General features: G+C 39.8%; 2 long non-coding RNA genes across 2 annotated transcripts; both read right to left on the bottom strand.

Annotated features, from left to right (window-relative positions):
- Positions 1-14,354: 14,354 nt before the first annotated feature.
- Positions 14,355-14,885, bottom strand: LOC130091943 (uncharacterized). The gene is made up of 3 exons (XR_008807884.1): positions 14,754-14,885; positions 14,537-14,613; positions 14,355-14,438 (listed from the first exon to the last, which is right to left on the bottom strand). It is a non-coding gene; the product is annotated as an uncharacterized LOC130091943 (long non-coding RNA).
- A 26-nt stretch (positions 14,886-14,911) lies between these two features.
- Positions 14,912-18,962, bottom strand: LOC130091942 (uncharacterized). The gene is made up of 3 exons (XR_008807883.1): positions 18,809-18,962; positions 18,657-18,719; positions 14,912-15,323 (listed from the first exon to the last, which is right to left on the bottom strand). It is a non-coding gene; the product is annotated as an uncharacterized LOC130091942 (long non-coding RNA).
- Positions 18,963-22,886: the final 3,924 nt, after the last annotated feature.

Raw genomic sequence — 22,886 nt, 5'->3', positions numbered from 1 at the left:
GGTTGTTGTGGCTGCGTTCAACATGTGTGTAATAAATAGTGAGACAGAAGTTGGCTTGAAGATAAAATGTCGAACTGCCAGGAGAAATAATGTTTTTTTACTTCTTCATCCAGTAAATGGATGCATGACATTGGATGTCTATAGAACTTAAATTTATATGACAAGGATTGAAGTAGCAAGAAGCAGTAAGGCTGTCTAGGTGAAATAGAGGGAACTGTAAGTGAGACTTGGTGGAAGAGGTAAGTGAAAAAACAAAAAGGTGGTGTGTGAGACGTGTGTGTGTGGGGATTGTGCAAACAATCATGTACTGGTTAGATAATGAAGGAACTGGCATGTTTGAGAAAAGAAAGGAGAGGATAATGAAGGAACTGGCATGTAGGGAAAAGAAAGGAGAAATATAGTAGAAAACTATATGTGATGAAAATAGACATGGTCTGACAGAATTTATGGAAGTCAAATTAACTGTTTAAATGATATGAAATGTTTTAGAATAAAATAAGGCATTGTATGATTGACAGGGATTAACATGATATGAAGAATGTTTTAAGCAGAATGGGGAACAATTCTAGATTTTGATAAAATGATGATTGAAATGATGATATATCTGCTTTATTTTATTAATGTTAAGAAAATAAGGGTATTGAAGCAAGTAGCTATAATGGTTGTCTGTGTAATTTACGGACTGAGTAATATAATCTGTTTTGGAGAAACAGTAGAGATAAGACTGAGACAATAATGATAATATTAAGTTGAATCTGCAGACTAACCATGTGATGGAAGAAAAAAGGCTTCAAGCCAGTTGTAATGAAAATAATGATGTACAAATTGTTACACTTTATGAAGAGTAACGGAACAGTCCGGGAAAATAAATAAATAAATAAATAAATAGTGAGACAGAAGAGAGCAAATGCTGTAAACAGCTCTGCTCTGAAGATCTCACTTTGAAGAGATTTGCAGATGATGTTTTGTAAAAGATAAGCTGGGATAACAGCAACAGTACTTGTAACTAGTGTTGTTGATGATAATACCAAATTAGTAAGGTAAAGACAGAAAACAAATTCGAATATTTTGAGCATTTTCTGTGCTGCTCATGAAATTATGTTCTGCCAATAATAATGATGAAGAGTATGATTTGGCTATTGTGATTGAATCCGCCATTGGTGGATGGTCAAAGGAATACAGAGAACTGCTTATCAGTGGGTCTGTTTACATTCCTGAATGGGACACACACTGCTTCAAGGGCGTGCAGTTAAGTTGAAGCCCTTTGGAAGCTCACAGTGATCAAACTGCAAGGTGTCTGATGCTGTAGTTGAGGCTGACACACGAACCAACCAGATGACAGAGAGTGTCTTGATTGTGGTCACCAGGACCATTTAACACGTGACACATTTCTGATAATAATGTGGGTTTGAAAATAGATCAGTGTTTAAATGACGACAGTGACAATTTTTGGTCTGAGAAATAAGAGATAAAAAAAACAAGGTCAAAAGATTGAAGTCTTAAAGTGAATCCTTTTGTGACTCCAACAAATGTGAGTTGCAAAATATGTAAAGGTAATATAGAGAGACAGATCTCAAAGATGATTTATAATAACTGCAAAAGATGCAGAGTAGCCTTGTCAAAGTTAGTGTGAATCCTGATTGGAGACTGATAAACTCCTAGAAGAGAAAACTTTGAAGTCAGAGATTAAGCTATGGTAATTGAGATTGAGAAATGTGAAACGTTATTGAGAACTAGAATAATTACCATTATGTAAGAACAAATAAGCAGAAGCAGTAGGCTACTGAATTAACAGTTGCTAAATGTAAAATGTGTTGAAAGGCATCTGATTAAACAAACAGCTTGAGAAGTTGACCATGAAAGAACTAGAAGCTGGTGTTTTGCTTTCAAAAGATAAGTTTGTTATGGGCTGTAATGAAACAGTTCGCTTATCTAAAATCTGATGTGTGCTGTGCCTGAAACTGCCAGTGCGACAGAGACTCAATCTGAGTGGAAATTTGTAATGTCTAAATTCCCTGAGGTGGGCAAAAGACAAAAATATAAATAATATGTTTATTTGAAACCGTATGTAATTTCTGGCAAAGATGCCTTAAGCTGGGATAGAGTTAAAAGATAATAGATAAAAGTTTGATGTTAGAAGTATATGAGAGAGCAGTGTACCATCCAATAGAGTCTCAGAGTCTCTCTCATTCAATGAGTCAGCTAAAAGCTGGTATCTGTGATAATAAGTAAAGTACAGTGTTTCAGTTGAAGATCATAGACACAGAGATGTTTTAAAAATAAAACTGAATGACTTTAAAGAAGTATTTAAAATAATAATACAGATAGAGATGACATTTTGATTAGCTTATTTTAGGACCAGTAACTTCTTTGTCTCATTTAGTCTCCACCATTCAGGACCGATGGCTCCGGCTACAGATGAAGTACACTGAATGTACGGTTGTGATCTAAATTCACTGAGCATAATCCAAGTAGCTAGGTTGCTGCTTTTAAGATAGTTAATGGATTTAAGTGATTAAATACTGTTGTTATTGACCTGTCTCCCTGTGTGAACACTATTAGGCAATCCGAATGGCCCTGGTGACTCTTGAACGTGCCTTTCCTAAGCTCCAGAAAATAGCTGAGTTCTGTTGAAGAGAACTGATTGTGTGATTGGAAAGAGCGGTCACCAGTGGGCACGAGTGACCATCTCGATGACGGGTAAGACCTTCTTTGGCCAGACAGGGGGCAACCTAAGCCAGAGTGGATCACGTAAAGTCATTGGGCATCTCCTGAATGGAGGTGTGTTATGTGAGACAGGTATGAGGGTTGAGCAGGAGCTGTGAGGCCAGCAGCGTCCTTATGCCGTTAAGGGGAGATGACGCGGTGACGAGTTACGGCATGTCTGCCCCAATAAAGCAAAGCTCATCTATATATACCACTCGCCAGAAGAAACCGCATTAGTTGTATGGCCTGTTTTTTATTGTGACAAGCGTCTGCAAATATGTCAGGGGAAAACACCCTGATGGAGATTATAGATAAAGGGCTAACAGGAGTGGGCGAGCAGGAGCCAACTGAGGCCATGAAGTGATTCCCATTAGTTGTTGTGGAGACCGTAGCAAAACTTTTTATGTACTGGTTGCCTTATGGGCAAGGAAAATCGTAGTCTTGATTTTGAACTAATAGGTCTATGACATAGTTTTAACTCTTAAAGGTCGTTAGACATGGTGGTGGCTAAAGATGAAGACAGCTTTTGATTTAAGGAAAGTCTGGATGACAAAGGTGAATGGTCAAAGGTTATTGTAATGAATACAAATTTTGTCTAAGTTACAGCCTTAGGAGGCTGGTGGAAAAATTATTTGTTTATAGTGAGAGAGACTGCCTGAGTTGGAGGAAGGGATGGTAACTGTGTCTGTCTTTCTGTTATCGGCCTGCTAGAGCAAGCTGAAGCAAAATAATGATAATGAAACAAAACAACCCAGCTGACTTGTCTAAAAATCAAATGAATAATGAACAGACGTGCTTTGAAAGTGGTTAAGATACCATGTAAAATTAGGTAGAAGCTACAGGAAAATGGAAAGGTTAAAATCTTATTTAAAATTTAAATCTTTTAGCAATAATATAAAGAAAAGTGAACATTGAGAATGAGCAGTTAACATATGTGTGTCTAATATGAGTGTGTGTGATGGTGACAGCACTTTATGTCTTGTATGTATTAGTTTGGGGCACTAATATTCCGCCTGAATGGTGTGTATATTGCGTCATAACCCATCTGTAATGATAAACTCATTCCAGAGGTTAAAGGCAAATGACAACTTTTAAAGAAGCTGATAATTGTGATGAAAAGACAATACAGAACATGGGACAAGCTTTAAGTTGATTGGCCATCAAGCTCTGTCTGGTAGTAATACTTTTGTCATACATAATGTAGATTTGAAGATCAGTTTAAGTAAATTGGAATTGTGTAGTTGTAGATCACCATCTGGCATGGGCTGAGATAAATGAAAATGTTGTAGATTTGAGGGAAACAACAAAGTGACATATTGGCTAAGTCAACATGAAATTATCAAGAGAGCCCCTCACATTTATGATTATTGTGAACAAAGGGGGAGAAATGATTGACTGACATTGACCAAGTCTGCACAGCACGACCTGACCTGATAGGGAAAACTGATGACTTTGGAAATGTTTGTAGTAGTGCTGGGCAACGATTAAAAAATTTAATCGCGATTAATCGCATGATTTTCTTGCGATTAATCGCGATTAATCGCATTGTTACGCGCAAAATTGAATAATGAATTCTAGTAGTGTATTGCTCACTTTTGATTTAAATGTACTGCTACAAAAGTGCAATAACATGTGGTTTGCAAAAACTTTAAACAAATAAGGTGCTTTTATACCAGCAGTATTCCCTTTACACAGTATCAATAAAATATTTCTTGTAAATCTCAACTTAAACATTAATGTAATCAAATCAAATATTTAAACAAAGCTATTTGCCACTGCCAGGGCATTACCTTTTATCTAGCTTGTTAAAACGAGTCCAGTTTTCTTGGGTTTTTTTTCTGAACAGGTATCTTGTATCAGGGAGCAGCAGAAACAGTCTAGTCAAAGGGTCATGATCACTACTACAGATATAAGTCGACCAACGTTACTTCTCTGATAGCAGCTTAGGTTTGGTCATGGCATGCCATGGTTTCCCACGTAAGATTACATTAAACAGAGGTAAAGCCCAATTTATACTTCTGCATCGAACTCGCGCCGTAGCTGTGTAGCGCGCGTACCCTGACGTGCATCTCTCCAAAAATGTAACGTCAATTCTACGCGTAGGCCTACTGCAAGCGCTGTGATTGCTAGAACCGCTCCCCGGGTTTCACACTCTCCCTCATGTGTAATTGCGCGTCAACGCGGACAACGACGCAGATATATAAATGAAAACCAACGCGTAGTCTATAGCGTAGAGAGGCTCCGGTGTAGGTCCGACGCAGAAGTATAAATCAGCCTAGAGTGAGGTGAAGTGGTCGAGCACAGGTGCAGCGACAAGCGGGTGCGTTCCTGTGAAACTGTTGCAGTCATGCTCGCCTCACGCACGCGCCCGCGCGTTGCCGAAGTTGAATTGTCTAACTTTTTTGTACACGACGCGCAGCACAAATCATTGGAAGAGAGACTGATCCTCGGCTCGCTGTTTGTGAGTTTCCAGAATCTAAATAGTTATCAGGACATCAACAGGAGGGAATTCACATGGCAGAGCATCCCCGCTAAACTAAACGCAGGCCTATCAGGTAAAGTTATGTATAATTTTAATTTAAGTTAAAAAGGCTACAGCTGCGTAGCGCACAGAAGCCGGTGCCATGGTTACTAAGAGCGCCTGTCATTCACTCGCGGAGCGCTGTCTCCCTTTCTGTTCACCTGAGAGAACCTGCCAAAGCCTCTCCACTGCTTGTTTGGGTGGGTTATTTGCTGGCTGACCAACATCCCACCCCTCCTGTGATCATGGTTTGACTGTAGGCCTATGTGTATTCAGAGGCAGTGAGCAACGGACTTTCAAAATAATAATAAAAAAAACCTCTGCGTTAACGCGCGATAAAAAAATTGTCGGCATTAATTAATAAATGCGTTAACGCGATAATAACGCGTTAACTTGCCCAGCACTAGTTTGTAGATGACTGACTTGAGAGACCGAACAACAGGCCTGAAAAGCAGAATACGCTGTGAGACTGAGGGCCGTTGCCTTTCAAATACTTCGAGAAGAAGATGAGATTGTGGCTTTAAGTGAAGAATGTAATATTTTTGTTTCAGAGGCAGAGAAAGATGTCTGGAGGAAATTTGTCTGAAGGACAACGTTTGGGTTAGTGTTGATGGCAAACTTTACAAAAAACACTATGTTAAATGTTATGTTAAATTGATGCTCGAGTTGTGTCGTGCATCAAGAGGGAGATGGTATAACAATTGCCAAATATGGTTTATTAAGGGGTTCACATTTGCTGAATAAATGTTGGGAGAACACTAGGGGTAAGTGGATAAAAGCCCTGAAAGAAGCCATTTTTCTGCCTAACAAAATTGATGTCTGTGAGTGTGCACACACCAATAACAAAGATTGTTTCAACAGGAAACGCCAGGGCATCGAAGGCCACGGGAGAACAGTAGACAAAAGAAACTACGTACTTTACTATCTGACAATAACCTCGAAATTTGTTTCTCTTTACAGAGAGCATGCAGGATTGGGAGACAGGGCAAAATGTGCCCAATAAAATGATGGTTATGGATGAATTTGGCTAACTGTCCTGGCCTGGGTTATTATTGTGGCAGAAAGGTGCTACACCTGCGCAGCGCATAACTTAAAATTTTCCTTTTACAGAATGTCAGGATGGATTGGATCAAACAGAACTAATTCTGTTCCAAATGTATAAATATTGTGTGGACATGAGCAAAGTGGGTTGAGTGTTTTCCAGGGTAAAAGGACCCCGAGTGCTATTAAGTGAGCAAGAAATTATCCGGTGATAATATGTTTCAGGTTGTTGATTCCACAGGTCACACCAAAGGGGACGAGCTGCTAGACAAGCGGTCACTAACAAAATACTTAAGGTCTCCATTCACAGGTGACAGTTCACTCCAGTGGGGGTGCGGTCGTGATATAAGGGAAAACCTTATAAGGATCAGAAAATGGTTGGAGAGTGTGACACCTGGGTCCAAGCCTCTCACCTACACCAACAGGCCACAACCATCCCATAGTCCATGGGGCGAACGAGATGATCAACACGCCTGGAGGAGGATGTGAACCAACTAATGGTTTAAGAATGTGGTTTTGTGATTATTTTGAGGATTTGATTTGATTAAATCAAAATAGGGCTTAGTATTGATATACACTAGATCAAAAGATTTGATTGGTTACTTATTCATTAGGAAATATTTAAGGAAAATGTTTTTGGGAAGAGAAGATCTATTAATTAATGTAAATTATAGGGATAATTGTTGAAGCTTATTAAGTAGAACCACAGCATGTTTGAATTAAAAGTTAAAGGTAAAAGAACACGGAACGTCCGTGGGGCGAACGAGATGATCAACACAACTGATGGTTTAAGTTTAACAGAAGAATCTGTTTTTGTGATGATTTTGTTTGATTGAATCAAACTAGGTATTGATTTGATTGTAAATGTAGAAAATATATTGATTGTGTCCGTAATGGAAATATTAGAGTTAATATTGAACAACTGCATTGGTTAGAAGAATGGATAAAATTATAAGACTTCTCTGGTTAGATTTTGTTAAATATGGCATTAAATAGAGCTTACTAAATTGAATTAGAAGTGAATAAAATATGGTTAGGAAAACCGAGGTGAAATATGGAGATGGGCGTAGATTAATGGAAAAGGCTTAATGATAGGAGTTAGGATTGTTATTCTAATAATTTTGTTATTCATGGGGGAATACGATTACAGTGACAGGTGAAACCTGCTGTCTGTTCAATTGGTGAAAATGACAGTCTATCCCAAGGATGAACAAAATTATGTGACGATACAGTTAGCGGGAGCTAAAGTGAGATATGTGTTAAATGTATGTTCTGTTTGTTTTTCTTCTATTTGTTTATTTTCTGAGAAAGATTAAGGGCAAAAGATTTAAAGAAGGTTACAAGCAGCGGTCATCCGTGTTACGAGATGGCGTACAAGGACAGGGGTTGAAACTGAGGGATTTTTTATTATACTTTTTCTGTTGGTTTCCTTATTGTTATAACTATTTACTCCTTACTGGCGTGACTGAGGGTCTGTTTACAGGAGCGCAGGAACAGGGATTTCTCGTTTAGCCCGGCCCAGTAAAAATGTTTACTTGCTTGCTAAAATATTACGGGGCCTTTCCCCCACAAAAACAGCCTTATGCTTCTTCATTCTAAACTTTTCTTCACAGGTTCAAGGAGAGTGATCAGTTATGTGGAAACCAGAGATGAAGAGTAGTGTGATGATATGACTTAAAATTTGTCTTATTGTTTATTATTGTGATTATGGGTAATCAGAATGATAAAAAGTGAGGAGTTGTGGTGGCAATTTTAATGATATTCATTGATCTTAAGTTAAATATAGATGATTCAAAGAATTCAATTCAATTCAATTCAAATTTATTTGTATAGCGCTTTTCACAATACATATTGTTTCAAAGCAGCTTTACAGAAAGTGCATTTCAGAAATGTACATAGAAGAATATAGTTAGTTAATCATCATGTATTAATTTAGGGCATAACATATCGCCGGCGTTGAGTCATCTCTTCACAGGCATATAGTCGTCTCTTCGCAGGCGTCGAGTCGTCTCTTCACAGGCGTCGAGTCGTCTCTTCGCAGGCGTTGAGTCGTCTCTTCACAGGCGTCGGGTCGTCTCATCGTAGGCGTTGGGGCATCAGAAGTCTCCGTGAGAGGCTGGATACAAACTGGAGCTGACGAACGCTATTTACCTCGGGACTAGCGTCCCGAGATAACAGCAGAAAAGCAGATGGGAAATAATTAGCGTAGCTGCTGTTCATGATATTAATGCATTCGATCTGATTCAACAATAGAAGGTAAGCATTATGTGAATGCTTGGCTAAAGAGATGCGTCTTTAATCTAGTTTTGAACTGGGAGAGCGAGTCTGCGCAACGAACAGTATCAGGAAGGCTATTCCAGAGTTTAGGAGCTAAATGTGAGAACGCCCTCCCTCCTTTAGTGGACTTAGATATCCTAGGAATGACCAGAAGCCTCGAATTTAGGGATCTTAAAGAACGCGATGGATTGTAGGGCGATAGAAGGTCCATTAAATACACAGGAGCTAAACCATTTAGGGCTTTATAGGTCAGTAGTAGTACTTTGTAATTGATACGGAACTTAATAGGTAACCAGTGCAGAGATGATAAAATCGGTGTTATATGATCATATTTTCTTGACCGAGTAAGAACTCTAGCGGCTGCATTTTGGACTAACTGTAGCTTGTTTATTGAAGATGCAGGACAACCAGCTAATAAAGCATTACAGTAATCTAGTCTCGAGGTCATGAATGCATGAACTAACTTTTCTGCATCAGAAACAGATAGCATGTTACGTAATTTAGCAATGTTTCTAAGGTGGAAAAAGGCAGTTCTTGTAACATATGAAATATGATTTTCGAAAGACAAGTTTCGGTCTAGTATAACACCCAGGTCTTTTACTGTAGTGGATAAGGTAACAGGACATCCTTCTAAATTAAAGTTGTATTGTAAGAGATTTTGTGGGTAATTTTTTGGACCAATAAGTAATACCTCCGTTTTGAATGTCACATGTGTGTCTCTCACTTGTAGTGAGAGAAGATTCTGTTTATGTACCTGGGGAGGCAGAAGAGGGAGACACTCCAGAGAACAGATGAACAAGGACCTCTGACCTAGATGTCAGAAGGCCATTTGGTGCAGGGGAGCTTAGTGGGCCAACTAGTGACGTCTATGGAAAACTACTGGGAGGAAGGCTCTGGGGGGAAGAAGGCCTTGAAACTAAGATAAAAGCTAGTTCAGTCTGTCTGGGGGTGTGTCACTCTTCTGCACAGGGTAACAACTGTGTATTAGACTGCTCCTATTCTTGCAAGAATAAATACTTCTATTTTATATAATTTGACTCTGAGTGTCTCTTACGCAGTGATGTTTGTTTGAGATGAATTTTTGCCACAACACTATTATAATCAAGTATTGCAAGTTGGTACGAGCCCTCATACTGTCGTAAATGAAGTGAAGTCGCTTCTCAGCATACTTCAGCATGACCTGATGGTACACCTCCAAAGATCCTGTATAAATGTAATATCACACACTCAATGACCCAGTGTAACTGGTATTATTGCGTTGTAGGCAGTCATAAAACAAAACTGCTCCTCTCAAAAAAATGTATAGATGTTGCGACAATCATCATCATGACTGGAAAAATATTTGAATCAATGTAAATAGATACCAGTATGCTTGAAGAGTGACATCTGCCTCAAGTCTCTAAGGAGATTTTTGTCCAACACCACTCCCTTCAGTGCCACAAAAGCTGATGAATCTGGTCTCAGCCACCTCTTGCGCCTCTGTTCATCCTCTGTCAGGGTTGTGTGATTGCAGGTGTACTGATGTATGAGCACCATCCTCCTCCCACCGGTGAATGCCACATATGTGGTGCAGAAGCGACTTCCATCTTCGTACACATTCCTATAAAAATAAGATTGAAGTCATAGCTGGTGAAATACTTTCCTGCTTCAAATATTATGTTATGTGCCAGGTAAATACTATTATAAATATTAACTGCCACTGATATTACACCGACAGGAACATGTTTTGTTATCGTTGATATAACAGTAAATATTCTATACCAAAAATACTGTATCTATGTTATGTGCTATTTAATATTCTTACCTCTTTGTCACCTTTGCTTGTGCTGCATGACCAGTACAGATGGTTAGTGATTGACTTTCTTATTGGATATAACTACAAGTTTCGGTCCCACTTTATATTAAGTGGCCCTAATACCTGTGTACTTACATGGTTACTAGATATGTACTTAGTATGTAACTACAGTGTAAATACACATTGGTACATAGTATTTACAACTGTAATATTTGTGTAACTACACATATGTAACAACCCACGGAAAGGTATGTGTAAGTACAAAAGTGTAACAGGACATTGGTAACAACACTTTTTCCACTACAGTAAGTACACATGTGTAACAGGCATTATGTAACTACATTTTGTAACAACAATATGTATTCACACAAGTTGTTCCACTTCCACACGCAGTCTTCCATACTGTAGTTACCAGTTAAGAACACACTGAAACCATGATGATTCCTATGTGTATACCATGTATTTACTATATGACCGGCAGGGCTTATGTTGAATTACAGCTAAAGTTTTCCCTTGTGGTACCAGTGTACATACATGGTAACTCCTCAGGAACTGTCCACTTAATATAAAGTGTAAAATGGTCATAACTTACTGTGTATTATGCAAAACCCAAACCTCTGTGCAACTGTACTAACAGTGTACTAACATGGTAACTCCTCAGGAACTGTCCACTTAATATAAAGTGTAAAATGGTCATAACTTACTGTGTATTATGCAAAACCCAAACCTCTGTGCAACTGTACTAACAGTGTACTTACATGGTAACTCCTCAGGAACTGTCCACTTAATATAAAGTGTAAAATGGTCATAACTTACTGTGTATTATGCAAAACCCAAACCTCTGTGCAACTGTACTAACAGTGTACTAACATGGTAACTCCTCAGGAACTGTCCACTTAATATAAAGTGTAAAATGGTCATAACTTACTGTGTATTATGCAAAACCCAAACCTCTGTGCAACTGTACTAACAGTGTACTAACATGGTAACTCCTCAGGAACTGTCCACTTAATATAAAGTGTAAAATGGTCATAACTTACTGTGTATTATGCAAAACCCAAACCTCTGTGCAACACTGCATTAACAGTGTACTAACATGGTAACTCCTCAGGAACTGTCCACTTAATATAAAGTGTAATTGTTAGGGTCATTGTTGTGTACCACAGTAAATGCAAAACACAAGGTTACGTAGTTGATAGTAAACTCTGAAATATAAATGTGATAGTTATGCTTTGATAGATTCTGGGATATTACGGCATAAGTTAGCACTTTTAAAGATTTATTCTTTAATTTAGATTTTTTGATTTGACATTGTGGTGACCTATTTGCCTTTACAGTAAATTACAGTGTTCTGTAAACAATAAACAAGAATAGCCTACACTTTAAAACCTTAAAAATACCTTGTTTAATCGTTTAACCATTTTGTAGTATTTAGTTCATTTACCGTGAGACACAAAAAGCGTTTTCTCCAATAAAACACAACATAAATTCACAAAAAAAAACATCAATTGTATTAGCCTGATGTAATCCAAATCTTTAGAATCCATACGTTGTTTGCAAGAAACAGATCCAAATTCAGCCCTTTATGATCTTCATCTCCATTTCTCAGCAGCGACCGCCAACGTCAAATCCCGCGCTCAGGCGCGCTGGTGAGTGGTGATGAATTCAAATTCAAAAAATGCGCCTTCAAGAAGCTTTAGGACATGTTTTACGGCCGTGATATCAAACGCTCATTGGCTCTCGCCTGCTTCGTCACAGATTGCGACATGCCGTGTTTCAGTCGGTGTTGTACATTTGAAATGGAGAAGCGCGCGCGCCTTCACAGAGCGAACCGAAACCGGATTAACATTTTCATGGATTAATAATTTATATTCTGATCTGTACCTCATACACAACTATTATAATACTGCCAGAGAGGACTGCGGCTGCAACGCATCATCATGTGAACGACTTTTGGTACCGGTTTTGACATTTTCGCAATAAACAAATTATTGTGAAATGTATAACGTTACTTGTCTGTCTGTTATGTTTTTATTTTCTTCATAAGTGTAGCCTACGTAGTTTTAAGGAATGGTTATGGGTAGGTTTAGGGGTATGAGTAGGATTAGTGGCTCAAAATATATTTTAATGCTATTGTTAATAAAACTATGAGAGGTTTGGGTTTGCTGAGATGGTCTCTGTTATGACCGTTTTACACTTTATATTAAGTGGACAGTTCCTGAGGAGTTACCATGTTAGTACACTGTTAGTACAGTTGCACAGGGTTGGGTTTTGCATAATACACAGTAAGTTATGACCATTTTACACTTTATATTAAGTGGACAGTTCCTGAGGAGTTACCATGTTAGTACACTGTTAGTACAGTTGCACAGAGGTTTGGGTTTTGCATAATACACAGTAAGTTATGACCATTTTACACTTTATATCAAGTGCAGAGTTCCTGAGGAGTTACCATGTTAGTACACTGTTAGTACAGTTGCACAGAGGTTTGGGTTTTGCATAATACACAGTAAGTTATGACCATTTTACACTTTATATTAAGTGGACAGTTCCTGAGGAGTTACCATGTTAGTACACTGTTAGTACAGTTGCACAGAGGTTTGGGTTTTGCATAATACACAGTAAGTTATGACCATTTTACACTTTATATTAAGTGGACAGTTCCTGAGGAGTTACCATGTTAGTACACTGTTAGTACAGTTGCACAGGGTTGGGTTTTGCATAATACACAGTAAGTTATGACCATTTTACACTTTATATTAAGTGGACAGTTCCTGAGGAGTTACCATGTTAGTACACTGTTAGTACAGTTGCACAGAGGTTTGGGTTTTGCATAATACACAGTAAGTTATGACCATTTTACACTTTATATTAAGTGGACAGTTCCTGAGGAGTTACCATGTAAGTACACTGTTAATACAGTTGCACAGAGGTTTGGGTTTTGCATAATACACAGTAAGTTATGACCATTTTACACTTTATATTAAGTGGACAGTTCCTGAGGAGTTACCATGTTAGTACACTGTTAGTACAGTTGCACAGAGGTTTGGGTTTTGCATAATACATGTAAGTTATGACAGTTTAACACATTATATCAAGTGCAGAGTTCCTGAGGAGTTACCATGTTAGTACACTGTTAGTACAGTTGCACAGAGGTTTGGGTTTTGCATAATACATGTAAGTTATGACAGTTTAACACATTGTATCAAGTGCAGAGTTCCTGAGGACTTACCTGTACACTGGTACCACAAGGGAAAACTTTAGCTGTAATTCAACATAAGTCCTGCCGGTCATATAGTAAATACATGGTATACACATAGGAATCATCATGGTTTCAGTGTGTTCTTAACTAGTAACTACAGTATGGAAGACTGCGTGTGGAAGTGGAACAACTTGTGTGAATACATATTGTTGTTACAAAATGTAGTTACATAATGCCTGTTACACATGTGTACTTACTGTAGTGGAAAAAGTGTTGTTACCAATGTCCTGTTACACTTTTGTACTTACACATACCTTTCCGTGGGTTGTTACATATGTGTAGTTACACAAATATTACAGTTGTAAATACTATGTACCAATGTGTATTTACACTGTAGTTACATACTAAGTACATATCTAGTAACCATGTAAGTACACAGGTATTAGGGCCACTTAATATAAAGTGGGACCCAAGTTTCTTCTTCACACCTGTACAAAACAGAAATTACGTCTAAAAAGTTAGTGATAAAATGAAAGAGAACACACTTATCTTGTGAGGTACAAACAATTTAGTGTATTTTCCACTAAATTTACTTACTTTTGCTCACATGCCAGGGATAAAATTCATGTTGGATGCTAGTGTAGTTGTCCTTCATGAGTTTGCGGATGGATGGCGATCTGTCAGTGGTCACAACACCAACAACCGACAGCAGATGTAAAATAGCCTACTGGCTAATTCTGGCACCCTGTACATTTAATTATGTATTATTAGTGTGCATTGTCCCTGTTAAATAAACCTGAAATAAATAAATAAACCACTCCCCTGTCAAGCAAATAATCCAGACCCTTCTGAAATCCCAACACCTCCATAGCAACCGAGCTGGTTGTTTCTGTAACCTAGAGAATAATATTGACCGATCAGACAAAGCATGTCTACATTTGTTTTTGAAAACACTTACATAATTTGGTGTTACAAAACATGGTAGATAATTTACCTGAACCAATTCAAAATGAATGATCTCTTTTGTGGCATCATCTTGAAATGAATATGTACAGTATTTGCTACTGAAACCTGTTGTGAGAAAAAAGCAGAGATGAATTGGTAACTATGCTGTAGGGTTGCCATGTGTCATACAGTATAATCAGAATAATCAGAATCATTTCTATTATACCTCCTGGAGTTATGATTTACATTTCCAGCAAAATGCTTACCTGGACTGTCACTTCTAGCATCACCACAGAGCTCAACTTTCTGTCCTGAGGCACAAAGTTGCACGAGACGTTCCCTTAATTTCTCGAGTTGATCTCTGTACGCTTGTTGGATGACTGGTATTAGGTAAACAGATTGCAATAATATTGAGTTTTTGGGGTATGAAGAAGGTCAGCCCAGTCAGAAATGGTGGTATGGGTGGTTCCTGTGAAGAAAGTGGATGCGCTGATGAGCAGGTTATTTTCTGCCATCCCTCTAATGTCTGGACATGAAGCCCAACTTCCAGGGTGATCATTCAAGCATGTCCAAAGAACTCTGATTTGGCTGCCATGGGTTATAATCCTTTTGTTTTCCACTGCTGAGCCGCAGGTCTTGCATGTGTTGAACAGTTCTAATAGTTTGGATTCATTCACAATCCACTTTCTTTCGTGTTCCGGTTCTTTTTCAGAGCCAGAACCTGAACCAGAGGTTGATGTTGGGGTGTCGCTAGAAGGCGAAAAACTTGTGTCGCATAAAAGCATTTCCCCAAAGCTTCTGCTCATATCCAACGTTGCCGAATGTTCTTTATCGTCCTGTTTGTGAAATTTAAATTTTATTTATTTATTTATTTACCAGGACAATGCATATTAACATCAGTACACCTGTAACATGCCAGAGTTAGCCAAGGGCTAATTTTCATCTGTAGTCCTGTTTGCCAGTTGTACAAAGGCACCCTAGGGAAAATACACATTTAAAAATTTGCATGTAAATACAGCTGTGTTTGTCTGCTACAGCATAGCTGCAATAGACGAGAATCATTAAAATGTAAAATCTCACTTAAAATTTGTTTTGAAAAACAACATATTTATATGCACCGGTAGTAGCAGCAAATAGCATGCACTGTCAGTGTCACAGGTTAAAACATTTGTTAGATGCATATAAAGATGACAAGTTTTAACATCATTAGCAAAGTCATACAAAAATACAAACGGGCAACAGTAAAACTTCAGTGTTGACATGTCTGATTACTAATAAGCCAACGTTTCAGATGTGATCGAAAAAGGCTATATGTGTCGATGTCTCTGATTGATGACGGGATGGTGTTCCACTGCAGAGAAGCCCTAACGGAGAAGGCGGACTGGCTGAAAGCACTTTTTCTAAGTGGAATAATACAGTCACCTCTTGACACTCCTCTGGTGATTCTGTGTGTGGTTGCTCTAAGATTGACAAAATCACCAAGGGGTGGTGGGGCCATCCCATGTAAGATTTTGTAGACCTGACAGCAATTTGTGAACTTAGTTAAATTTTCCCAACTTAAAATATTGTGTTTTAATAAAATGGCGCAGTGGTGAAAATGCTTTGGTTTCTTATCAAGTACTTTGAGTGTCTGTTTGTATAAAGACTGTATTGGTTTCAGAGTAGTAGAGTTAGCCTGGGACCAGCTTGTTAAACAGTAGGTAAAATGAGATAGAATCATTGAGTGAATAAAAGTTTTGGCCGCTTGAATGGACATTGAATTTCTAATAAATCGGAAATTTGCTAGATTAAATTTGACTTTTTTACAGGTTTGCTTTACATGTGATCTAAAATTTAGTTTGGTGTCTAAATAAATGCCAAGATATTTGTATTCTTGGACAATTTTTATTTTTTCACCTGACACTAGGATATCTGCATCTTTGGTTTCCTTATGTGATTTTGTGAAGAACATACCCACCGTTTTTAACACATTGAGTTGTAAACACGATTCATTCAACCATGTTGTTACTTTAACCATCGCATTTGTAAGCTTTTCCGCTACCTCGGTTTTTGAAGATCCGTGTACATACAAGACTGTGTCATCCGCGTACATTTGAATGTTAATCTCCGGACACACCAGTGGCAGATCGTTAATGTACATACAGAATAAGACGGGCTAATATGGAGCCTTGTGGCAGGCCGGTCGACAGAGGGAGGGGCTCAGACTGACTATTAACAATACGAACAGTTTGTAATCGTTGACTGAGATATGAATTTATCCATTTTAATACCTTATCTGAGAGATTAAAAGAGGATAATTTAGCCAATAGGATACTATGGTTTACTGTATCGAATGCTTTTCTAAGGTCAAGAAAGACTGCTCCTACAATGCTATTGCTGTCAAGTGATAAATAGCAATTCGCTGACTCAGTTGAGTAGTTCGGTCGGAAACCAAACTGTAGTGGGTGAAGATGAAAAGAGCTGTTATTTAAGTGGTCTTTTATATGATCAGATGTCCATTTCTCAAGGATCTTAGACATTACAGGTAAAATACTTATTGGTCTATAGTTAGAAACGTATTGTGGGTTTCCTGATTCAACCAGGTCAATCTGGGTTTTGGTTAACTGAGTTACTCTTGTTGGGCCCTTAATTACCTGTGTGAGATCAAAGCGATCTGTTATTTGTTTAAGTTTTTTCCTGACTGATCTATCATCCCAATTTACATTGAAATCCCCCATTATTATTATCTCTTTGTCAAAATTGCAATTTGCCAGCATGTTTTGCAACTTTTCATAAAAATCAATATTTGAGCTGGGTGGACGGTAAATTACAACGAGGCTAAAATACATTTGTGATGATAAAATAATTTTCAGCCCAATACATTCTAGGTCACAATTTGCCAAGTTTATCTCCTCACACTGAATACTATTCTTTATATACACCATAACTCCGCCTCCTTTAGATTTCACTCTATCGCGTCTATAGGTTTGGTAGCCTGGTACCGTGATTGCAGCTGATGGTGAATTAGCCTTTAGCCAGGTTTCTGACAAGCAAAGATAGTCTAAATTTGATTCTGTTAAAATATACTGAATTTGATCAAATTTAGGTAAGAGGCTTCGTATGTTGAGGTGCCCACCAAATAATCCACTTGGTTTTAATTTGGAATCCCATATTATTTTTGAGTGGTTAACAGTCTGAAAAACATTCCACTTCCTGTTTTTTACGACAGCTGGATTTGTAAACCATTTCCTGTGTTGACAAGTTTGACTTCCGGATATTATTTCGCTATTGATTTGAGTAGCATTATGTTCGTTTGGAGTGAGAGTTGGTGACCTTCCACCTGCAGTACTTGACAAAAGTGGTCGTTTCCGATGATCCGATGCCTCCCGAGCGCTTAACACGCTGCCATCCCGACTCCAAGTCGACACCGACGACTCTCCCGGCAAAGGTGGCGCACGCGGCTCCGCACAGGTTGAGACGCCATGCCCGGTACCGACCTCCATCCAGCTAGCCGTCACGTCCCCGTCAGGTACCATTGTCTCCACGGCGCTCGTCGGAGAGAAAAAACCACCCAGGTGAGACTGTTGTCCATTCATGTAGTTTAAATTACGTAAAGAGCGTACCTGACTGTTACTGGTGATGCTCGCGCTATGCGCGGACGTGGTGTGAGGTCTATCTTGTTCTTGGTTGTTGAGCGGACCGGGGCACTGGTGGATGTCTCCGGACAGCAGGAGGGAGATGGTTATTAGAAACGCATAGCTTTGTTGTCGCTTTACTGTGCTTTTAGAGCGTTTTGTTATTCGGTTGGAAAGATGCGATTGAATGAAGGTGGTGGCCAGGACGTGTCTTCCGAATCCAAGATGTTTTTTTGTTTGTTTTGTCAATAGATCGGTCGCAGAGGGTAGTTTTGTATTAGGCCTATTATTAAAATAATAGTCATTGAAGATTTGATCGGTGTCGGTATAGCAGAAGATACTAGGTGAAGAGCGCTGCAGCTACACCTGACACACCTGGACCCGACATGTTCCTGTAGTTGTGTATGTAGTTGATGTATATCTGCATCAACAACATGCATCAAAATGTAGTTGTTGTGTAAATACATTTACATTTATTTATTTAGTAAACAATAAGCATTATCACACAAAAAAATAACAGTAGTACAGGCTCAAAAGAAAAGTCATTCAACTCACTTGTGCCTCATCTCCACTGGCTGTGTTGGGGACAGACAAATATGATGCCATGGCACCCTGGTCCTTGATATTAGAAATGTATAATATTACACTCTAGTGATGGCAAATGTGCTTGGAAATTTATGGAAAGCTTTGATCATTGCGAGACTTACCACTGATTGTTCCCATGAAAGAGGTCGTGCTATATATGTCCCAGTTAGTGAAGACTTTGTGCGAGGTCTTACAGATTATGTCTCTGGACTAGAGAGAAGTAGGGTCAAGCAGGAGGACGTACCAGACCGACTTGATCTGGATTCACTTCCTCTTTAGAGATGACTGTGGCACTCCATCTAATTGTGATGCGTTCAGATGCACACCAGTAGCATCAGTCTCCTGAATAAGTAGGAAGTAATAATAAAGAAAATAATAGCTTTATCCAACTGCATAACACAGTAACATTTTCTATTTGTATGTATATCTATCATTTAGTGTGGTCATTCGGACAGTATTTTCCCAGATAGGTCGTAGCCTGTGTGATCATCACACATCTCCCCCTCCCCGTACTGCACACTCCCACACAATTTATTCTCTCTAGCAAGTGCATTGTATTCTCATAGAAATTAGCAAAACACAAATATAATTCAAGTCATAGAAGCTAGTGAAATAATTAAAGTTTTGCAAATAAGTCGACAAAAACATTACTGCACAATCTCTCCTCAAGCCGTGTGTGACCAAATGGAAGGATAAATAAAGTTTACATTACCTCCACAGTGGTTGCACCCGTCTTCGTCCACGGAATGGCTTTTTTCTTCAACCGGCCCCGCTGTGTTGTGTCTGTGTAGTCATCCTTGTCAAAGTGTTTGCTGCAAATGCGGTAATCTTTAGCGCGTAGTACTTGTATGGGAGTTTTGTACATCAAGTTAAAGTACAACTAGCCACAATTGCAGAATCTCGCGGTCATGGAAAGGAAGACGATGAAAATTTAAGTTCTTATATTTTCGCATTCTGTTGCCACAATTCGGAAAGGCACAAACACAAACCATTTCTTCTTCACTTGTAAGCAACTCCGATCATCACTCTTCACCTTTTCCGGCTACAACTGAGTTCCCACGGGACTTCAGCGCGAGACTACAGCTTGCCGTCTAAAACACTATTTAGGTGAATTTAAACAATGGCTAAGTTGCTAAACGCATCTTGTTCACATGTAAGGCCCCTGTTCATGTTGGACAGACATTTTAATTGCATTTTGTGTCTGTTAAGAGGTACAAAAACACTCTTTTTGTATATGCCCCCATAACTGCCGTTTTAGCTGAGTGGGAGCTCTGGGCATTTGCGGGAACAGCTCCGTGTAGCAAGCACCGATCCGGTTCGTTTTTTTTTTCTATAGACAGTACTCACAAAGGTGTAACGATCAAGATTAACTTAAAAATTGCCCGGAGTTCTCTCTGCTCTGCATAACTCTGCCCCTACCCCCGGACCCACCAGTGGGTCCAATATTGCATCATCATAATCATTTAAAATAATCTCTAAGTTGTACAGCACAAAACTAGACATATACAGTATAGTATTGTTTGAAAGCCTAGAACCTCAGCTTTCATGGCAATCCCATCACTTTTGTATTTATGTTACATAGAATAAGATAATATGGTCTAAATTCGACCCCCCCCCCCCCTTGAGAAAATCATATTTATGATATTAAATTTCATATTGTCACACAAACTCACCAAAAATAGACAATTCATACATCAAATGAAAGCTCTCACTCTCAAGAATATCACTGTGCAGTTTATTTTACCGATCCAACACTTTACAGTAACATTATTATCCAAAGAATCACGAAAACGGAATCGAGTTTTTTGAACAAGCAAACACATGAATCATATTCCTGTTCGGATCACTTCCTCCGTGTGGACCTACTAGCCTCAAACACTATATCAGCTCGTTCCTTAGGTTGTTTTCTTCAAAATGAGACCATTTTCACATGTCTTCGAGCATGCATGACCAAATGACACTGTAATATGTCACCAATGTCCAGATCAAAACATGCGATGAAGAGCAAATACTCGTATTAATCTTAGGTTTGATTGTCTTCGTTAGCCGCATATGTGAATTATTTTTGTGTGTGTAATATTACCATGCATTTCTGAATACAATGTGGATTTATAAATTTGTTTTGTTTTGCAGTCTGGACAGTGGTGATGAGTGGCAGCCAGATCTGCCATGCGCCAGCAGTAAGGAGGTTGTTTGCCCACCTCACACCTCCAAGACCCCCACACCCTCTGTTGGTGATTCTGTGAGGCGCCCACAGAGACCTGGAACTCCCAGCAAGCAGACCAGAGGGAGGGCTCATTCTGTACGGGGGACGAAAAGGTCAGCAAGTGCAATGTCAGAGGATGGTGGCACAGAAAGGTGGAATGACTGCAGTGTGGAGGATGAGGTTCCAGCGCTACCAAATTTCCTTTCAAAAAGAAACCCAGGAGCGCAGCTTGTAATGGACCGGATCTATTCCCCGTTGCAGCTCTTCCAGCTCTTCTTCACAGGCTCTGTGGTGGAAACCATTGTGATGAACACCAACAGCTTTGCAAAAATGAGGTCGGAGGCTGGAAAATGTTTCCTTTGGTTGCCTTTGGATGCACATGAACTGTATTCATACATCGCACTTGTCATCTACATGGGGCTCCTCGGTGCAAAGAACATAATTGATTACTGGTCTGGTAAAGAAATTTACCGCTTACCCTTCCCAAAATCGGTCATGTCCAGGTCCAGATTTCAGGCCATTTCTTGGAACCTGCATCTTTGCAATCCTGAGGATGATCGAGACAACTCTAGAAAAAAGGGGACTGAAGCCTATGACAGACTTTTCAAGATCAAGCCCCTGTACAACGGCATCGTCTCGGCATGCAAAACGTATTTCCATCCAGACAGACAGCTAGCAGTGGACGAGAGGATGGTGGCTTCAAGGGCGCGAATCGGCATTAAGCAGTACATGAAAGACAAACCGACCAAGTGGGGCTACAAACTATACGTGCTGGCTGATTCTGCCTTTGGTTACACGTGGAACTTCTTCGTCTATGAAGGCAAGTCTTCCCCGGCCACTGGAAAAGGGCTCAGTTATGATTCTGTCATGCAGCTTCTGGATCTGTCACTTCTCGGCAAAGGCTACCAGCTTTTTATGGACAATTTCTACACAAGCCAATGCCTTTTTATGGACTTGCTCTCAAAGAAGACTCTAGCATGTGGCACTATAAGCAACAACCGGCGGGGCTTCCCCAAAACCAAGGTAAATGACATCAGCCGCAGAGCCCAAAGGGGAACCATCCGATGGCTCCGAGACGGGAAGCTTCTGTTTGTTGACGGTGATGAGGTCCTCAGGCGTGTCAAGAATCCCGAGGGTGTATGGGAAAGGCACAGAGTCCCGATTCCAGCGGCAGTGAAAGACTATAACAAACATATGGAAGGTGTGGACCTGTCAGATGCCCTCATTGGGTACTATAATGTCCTGCACAAAACAACGAAATGGTACAAGACTTTTTCTTTTTCATTTAGTTGACATTGTGGTCGTAAACGGTTTCATTCTTTACCAGCACCTCTGCAAATCTCAGAACAAAAAAGTCCTCTCAGCCAGAAGTAGTTTAGAGAGAGACTTGTGTCTGAGCTGGCCACACAGTCCAGCACCTCAGATGCCCCAGAACCGCCCGCATCCACATCGCATGCCCCAGAGCCGCCCGCATCCACATCGCATGCCCCAGAGACGCCCGCATCCACATCGCATGCCCCAGAGACGCCCGCATCCACATCGCATGCCCCAGAACCATCCGCATCCACATCGCATGCCCCAGAGACGCCCGCATCCACATCGCATGCCCCAGAGACGCCCGCATCCACATCGCATGCCCCAGAGACGCCCGCATCCACATCGCATGCCCCAGAGACGCCCGCATCCACATCGCATGCCCCAGAACCATCCGCATCCACATCGCATGCCCCAGAGACGCCCGCATCCACATCACATGCCCCAGAGCCATCTACATCTGCCACATCAGCAGGTGAGCAATGTTGGCCGGAGTACTTTGGGTCAGATGCCGCAAGTGGGAGGAGAGTTTGTGCTTTGTGCAAACTTTCAGGGCTCAAAGTAAAGACTCCTATGTACTGTACGAAGTGCAGTGTACCATTGTGCTTGGTGCCATCAAGAAACTGTTTTAGAAAATGGCACAATGATGGACACTCTAAAATATAATGTCTTGTTTCGTC

Source organism: Rhinichthys klamathensis, unplaced genomic scaffold, assembly GCF_029890125.1.
Source record: "Rhinichthys klamathensis goyatoka isolate OS25496 unplaced genomic scaffold, OSU_Roscu_1.1 h1tg000173l_1, whole genome shotgun sequence".
Classification (NCBI taxonomy): domain Eukaryota; kingdom Metazoa; phylum Chordata; class Actinopteri; order Cypriniformes; family Leuciscidae; genus Rhinichthys; species Rhinichthys klamathensis.
The sequence above is the reverse complement of the archived record's forward strand: the minus strand, read 5'-3'. Positions and strand labels throughout refer to the sequence as shown.